The 6,887-nt window shown below is 37.0% G+C and overlaps 1 protein-coding gene across 1 annotated transcript in view; it reads left to right on the top strand.

Annotated features, from left to right (window-relative positions):
• Trmt112 (tRNA methyltransferase subunit 11-2) overlaps nt 1–5,430 on the top strand; it is a 123,450-nt gene extending 118,020 nt beyond the window's left edge. The window contains exon 4 of the mRNA XM_067786979.1: nt 4,304–5,430. The gene's annotated coding sequence lies outside the window, so the exon portion shown is untranslated. The remainder of the gene's footprint in view (nt 1–4,303) is intronic.
• Nucleotides 5,431–6,887: the final 1,457 nt, after the last annotated feature.

Genomic DNA, 6,887 nt, shown 5'->3' on the forward strand with positions numbered 1-6,887 from the left:
CCGAGCTTATAAAAAATTGCCCTGGCCGGTCCACCAATGAGGTGGGATCAAAATTAAATGCGTGTAAATCCCTTTGTACACAAAATCTTTTTCAGTGTACAAAAACAATCACATGAAAATTGCCAACTGCAAATATCTCCGGACAGAGATACAATTTTTCTTTTCCGCCTTCGGATTATTGTTGTCGAGGTCACCTCTCTCGATATTTTTGGACGCGTATTAGTAGTATACTCCTGTTCTAGACTTTTACCGGAATAAGTTAACATGCCCAATGAGTACATTTCGTTATGGCATCTCCATAATTTACTAATGACATTTTTACCTGAATCGATTTAATAGTCGAGGTTTTGACGTTGAACGATGAATTTTTAATTGGTTTATGTTTCGTATATTCATAGGTTTACGAAAGTGCACGATTTCTTGGTGTCCTCACTTTTCATAAAATTACCTATGTTCAATGTTCAGCCATACTAATGGATCGAGGCATAGTTAATAAATTCACTATAAAATTAAAAAAAAATGTTCTAAGGAGTTATGCAGTTCAGTACTTATCGCGTATTTGTAAACTGATTGCTTCCTATTTCTACTACTAATATTTTTCGAAAACTCGCAAAGAAACAACACAGTTAACGGATGTCAGTTCGATTTGGGAGCAAAATGGCCGCAATTGTCAAAAAATTTGCCTGTCGAGCAAACCTCTTGTGATTGAATCATGGTCTGACCTTCACACGGGAGTGCTTTTTCTTGGCACTTTCGTAAGAAATTCGAGCATTTTCATATGATTCGAAATTATACTATGTAAGGGCATATGGGAGTGCTATGAAATTTTTTTTTTGTAATTGAAGTGTAAATTTCTATCTGTGCCTATGATTCAGGGCAAAACAAAAACAAAAGTGCTATAAGTACATAGGGGTTGAGCTACCCTGATTAAACAGCACTGAAGTGACTCTTCTCAAGTCAAGAGACAGGTCTATGCTAAATATGAGTAAATGGCCCTTTGAGGTGGCGAAAGGCGGGACCAAGAACAATATCTATATATATAAAAAGAAGTGTACATTTTGATTGTCACTCCATAACTCGAGAACGGATAGAAAGATTGACATGAAATTTTTAGGAAAGATACAGGAAGGAGAGATGATGGTTAGTTGATTTTGAAATCCCAAATCGGTTTAGCCATTCTTGAGCTATGATTTTTTTTAGTAAAATACTATATAAAAGAAAGTCGTGTTAGTTACACTACGCATAACTCAAGAACGGATGAACCAATTTGACTGAAAATTGATGGAGAGGTAGCTTATAACCAGGGAACGGACATACGATACTTTTTATCCCGTTCTGGCTAGGGTCTTCAGATCAAAACGTGGACCTGGGTAATCCTGGGATGTGTTTGTACAATATGGGTATCAAATGGAATCTGTTTATGAGTACTTTGATACTGAGTATTTTTCGTACCCCTGGGTGACTCGGGCCTCGAGATATAGGCCAAAACGTGGACCCGGGCACCCCTAGAATGTGTTTATACAATATGGATATCAAATGAAAGCAGTTGCTGAGTGCTTTACTACAGGGTAGTTTTCATACCTATTGGTGACTAGGGTCTCGAGATATAGGCCAAAACGTGGACCAGGGCACCCCTATAATATTTTTATACAATTGGATATCAAATGAAAGCTGTTGATGAGTGCTTTAGTACTGGGTAGTTTTCATACCTATTGGTGACTAGGGTCTTGAAATATAGGCCAAAACGTGGACCCGGGCACCTAAAATGTTTTTATACAAAATGGATATCAAATGAAAGCTGTTGATGAGTGTTTTAGTACAGGGTAATTTTCATATCCCTGGGCGACTAGGGTCTCGAGATAAAGGCCAAAATGTGGATCAGGGTAATACTAGGATGTGCTTTTACATTATGGGTATCAAATTGAAGCTGTTGATGTATGCTTTAGTGCAGAGTAATTTTTATATCGCTGAGTGACAAGGGTTTTGAGATATAGGCCAAAACGTCGACCCGGATACCTGTACAATGTGTGTGTATTATGGATATCAAATGAAAGCTATTGCTGTGAGCTTTAAAGTAATTTCTATTGTAATATTCGATTTAGTATCATCAACCTGGCAAAACTGATAAATAAGCATGCGAAGCCGAAATAAAGACATGAATTAATAATACCCACATACCTATAGATGTACCTATGTAAGTCCTATGCGATTTGCCTGAAATTTGGTGTATTAATTTGCCTGTATTAGTATTTACGATCCTTTTTTCCGGGAACTAGACCATAGACGGACTGGGACTGGGATTAGGACCACCCTCTGGGACTGGCAATAAGAGATGAAGGAGAATGAGAAGAACTTGAGAGAAGAGAAAAGAGGGTAGGAGAAGGAGACTGAGAAAGAGATAGAGTGAGACGAAATAGATGAAACGAAAAAGACGGAGGGAGGAGTGAATAAAAGATTAAGAAAAATATAAGAGGGGGGAGGCAGAGTTAGACGGAAAGAGCTTATTAAGATGTATGCAGATAGACCAAATTTAGGGCAGAACAACGTCTACCTGGTCTGCTAGTACTTTATAAAAATAGCCACTACTGTAAGCAATTCTATGGCAAATATGTGAGCAAAGTTTAGCTCAAAATATAGCAGGCGAATTCTCAGCAGTCATACTCAGTGTTGCCGTTATGAATTCTGTTAACCAAATTGGTACTTTTTTCTGCCAAACATCTTTTTGCATTTGAAAATTTTTATACAATCAGTTACAATCTGTTAGAAATTTGCAAAGCAGTTTTCGAGAAAATGCTATAGTTTGTACAAATCTTAATCAATAACTGGTTTAAATAAGTCTTAATTAATTAAATAATTGAACTGGAAAACTCTCTCTTGAACCGACTTGAGGAACTGTTCCATTGGGTCGTGTGAAAAATAAATAAGCATCAACTTCTTCCTCTAGATTTGAGATATTGAAACAAATTTGTTTGAAATGAAATCATTAACAAAAAATCTTAAATTGAACGGTTGTATTGAAAGCAATACTTACATTAACCAATAATATTACTAAAAGTTATAAAATAATAATAATAAAGTTATAATATAAAACTAGTCATCACACTCCTCATCAATCTAGGGCGTTGATCAGACAATTAAATAAAAGCGTTAGGCGTGTGAAATTTCTAAAAATATGAGGCGTAGCATAACCTGATTAAGGTTCAGTTGGTCTTACTTATGACTATCAATAGAAATATGAGCCAAATCGGACAAATACGATTTTTTGAAACATTTCAATCCTTACGCCACCTGACGGCGATTTATAGTCTTATTATTGCATTGTCATCGGGTTCTGACTATATTCCAAGTTTCAAGCTTGTATCGTATCGGTAAGTTACTTAAATTTTAATTACAAAATTCGTAAGCAACGGCCGGCCGCTACACAGAGTCAAGCTAAATAAAACCGTTTAAAAAAGGGCGTAAGTACCAAGTACTCGTGAATTTCGATGTGTAAACATACAGGTGTACATCTAGGAAAATAATGTTTTTAGCTAAACCAGGGGTTGAGTAAACGCACAAAAGAGGAAACTTTACCAGACACAAATATTTTCGGGCTTTTGGATAAGAACTTCGTTGGCTTGTTAACGGTAACAACCGATACCGACGAGTTATTGTTTTATTATCGGTTTATTATTGATAGCGAATTCTTATCATAGAGCTTTCGATTTGTTACAAGCTTTATATCGATTTGTTATTAGCTTGTGATCGTCTTCATTGGTTTCTTATCGACTTGTTATCGAAGTTTTACGCATAAGTCATATAACTCATATCGAGTATTTTGCGGTGTCTGTCGGTGACGTCGTTGACGAATCAATAACATTATGATACAAAATTCGTAAAACTGTGATAAGAAAACGATACACTATTGATAACAAAATCGATAACTAGTCGATAACAAATTGGGAATACTCCAATAACAGAACAATAAGACCTACTTGCAGAACGGTAAGGGAACTTTTTAACTCAAATTTAACCTTACAAGAGGGGGTCAAACTCATACATTTTTTAAAATCTTTTAAACTAACTCTGGGCCTAAGTTTTCGAAGATAAGTTGATATTCTTTACATATCTATAACTTTTCGATAATAAATCGATAACTTTTCAATAACAAACCAATAGCTCGTCGATATAAAATCAGCTTTATTTCATACAATTTTTTAATTTAGCTTTATTTTATTTTGTTACTCTATTTATTATTTAATTGTATTTAATTTTGTTTTATTTGACCTTAATTATTTTATACGTATCTTTTCTTTGCTTACAGGCCTTTCAAAACACCACACTCAAACTACCATGGTTGGCAGTTTTATGGCGATAAATGTCCGTTCTCAGTGTAAATGTTCAAAACTCGCAATAGAGAAAAGAAGACTTCTCAAGGAGACGCGCGGCACTCTGGAATAACTTCGGTAATTATCCAGAATTAACTCCGATACACGCAATGTATGTCCTGCATACAATGTGGCCCACGTGGCACCAAGCATCCTCTTAATCACAATGTGGAAGCACCACCTCTAACACTCATGCCTCACTGGTCCAACCCTATTTGAACTGCAAGTTTGCTAGGACTCCCGTTAGAGGATAGCAATGACAATTTGTAAGTGATCGCACCTATTGGATGGGCCGAAGCATTGTTAGAAGAAAAAGAAAACCGCTTGGGTTTAAGGGGCCCGGAAAAATGTTTCCCGAGGCAGTCGGGCTAGTAACAGAAGGTGCTAGTACCGGAGCGCACCGAGTAAAGATCTGATAATATCCGCAACACTCCCCCAACAACAAGTTTTCTAATGAAAGTTCAAGGAAGCCAGCAGTTACAACTAGGATGGAGGATAATTAAGTTTCTTTCTTAAGTGTTGCTTTTACCTCACAGTTGAATAGATCCTATGTTTCATGCGAGCATAATCAGCACAGTAAACCTGTGTACATCCAGTTCGAGTTGAGGCAGGGTGACGTGCGTCTCTCTGAGAAATGTCCGTTCTTCCTCTACGATACCTGGAAATACTGTTTTAATGACGGGATTCATTAAGTGTGCCTATTTGAAGGAAGCCCACGACTTTCTGTACATCCATTGTCGAGCCAGCTCATTTGGGTTATTTAACAGTTTTGTACATAATATGTAGCGGGGTGTCATCTTTGCAACTTCGTCCAATGAGTTTTTGTAGATCGGGTGCCTCGTATTGGTGAATCGGCGCTCGCTCTCTTGCTGCTCTTACACAGCGTTGCTTATATTTCTCACAAAGCAGGGCTTTGTTGTTGGCTTTTCCAACTACAATATTTGCACAAGAAAGCGAAAATGTCGTGAGATCATTTTATGTAATAAAATTGAAGAAATACAAATTTTGTTAATATTTTTTTTATAAGACAAAATAATTGAGAACAGTGAGTTTTATACTTTGTACAAACACACACCAAATTGGCAATTTATACCTTTTGGGCAGTTTATTTCGCAATTTATCATATAATAAATTGTAATAATAAATTGTCAATTCAAAAAAAATTGTGTAATAAATTGATTCAAACTGCAAGTGCAACCTTGTAAAGTGTGTTTATTGAGTAGATTTAAACGTCAGTTACGCATGGCTCAACTATATGGTTGGCTCATCTCATCAGCTGATTTTATTTTTTTCATTTCACTGGAGTAGGGATTGTCAAAAGAAGATGGCAAACTCAAAATGAAACTAAAACATTGAACACATTTTCTTACAACAAAAAATTTCAAAGTTTTATGTTTTCATTCCATTTTATTCGCCTAATTCCAACACGCATATTTCGACAGTCTGAACAAACCCTGCAAAAACTCGCTATGGACCAAACGAGTTTTCCAAAATTAACCAAAACTCATACAAGAAATATGGTCCAATTAACATTGCGATGTCCTAGGACTAGACCATATACTCCAGCTTAGCATTACATCAGAGTAATCCATGGAGTACTCCAGTATGACACAAGTGGACCACCTGATCCAACGATTTTTGCAGGGAAGGTATGTTGTTGCTGTAGAGATGAGCCAACCAGCTATCAAATTACTATTGTGTAAACTAAATTGAGTTGTATGAACACCACTCAATTTAAATCGAAATTGCCTCAATTTATTTTTCTGTTTGAATATAGTATTAAAATTTAAAATTTTTTATTCTTACTTAAATCCCTATACATACATACATACCACATGTGCCATAACCTAAAATTCGTTTTATCTACGATTATTTTTCTGAAGTATTTCATTTAGTTCGGACACCTCTGAAGTAATTGGTTTCAAAACTTTTCAATTTACTCACTTGCCGACAGTACTGTTATGGCGCTTGGCCAATATGTACCTAAAAATAATACATTCCGAGGGCTTTTTACATATGAAACAGGCGCAGAGTTTCCTCTAAACTGGGTACCTCCGCGAACAGAGCGTAAGATAAAAATAAAATAAATGTAAGGCGCGATAACATCCGAAGAGATCTGAGGCCGAGCTTCTCTTCCAATTTGCGTCTTGCTCCTCTTGATTTTCCCTACAAATTGGCCGGACGGGCCCTACATGATTTTTATGCCGACTCCGAACGGCATCCGCAAGGCAGATGAGTTTTCACTGAGAGCTTTTCATGGCAGAAATACACCCGCAGCGCTTGCCAAACACTGCCGAGGGGCGACCCCGCTTAGAAAAATTTTCTTCTAATTGAAAAACCTTATTTCTAAAATTTTTGATGTTGCTTTGCTCGGGGTTTGAACCCAGGGCATCCGGTGTGGTAGGCGGAGCACGCTACCATCACACCACGGTGGCCGCCAGCGGAGCGTAAGATACGGCGCCCAAAAAACAGGCTTGAGACGCGTCCGTGTGAACATTAGAGTACAATCAAAGTCCATCG

This window comes from Eurosta solidaginis, chromosome 5, assembly GCF_040869045.1.
Source record: "Eurosta solidaginis isolate ZX-2024a chromosome 5, ASM4086904v1, whole genome shotgun sequence".
NCBI lineage: Eukaryota > Metazoa > Arthropoda > Insecta > Diptera > Tephritidae > Eurosta > Eurosta solidaginis.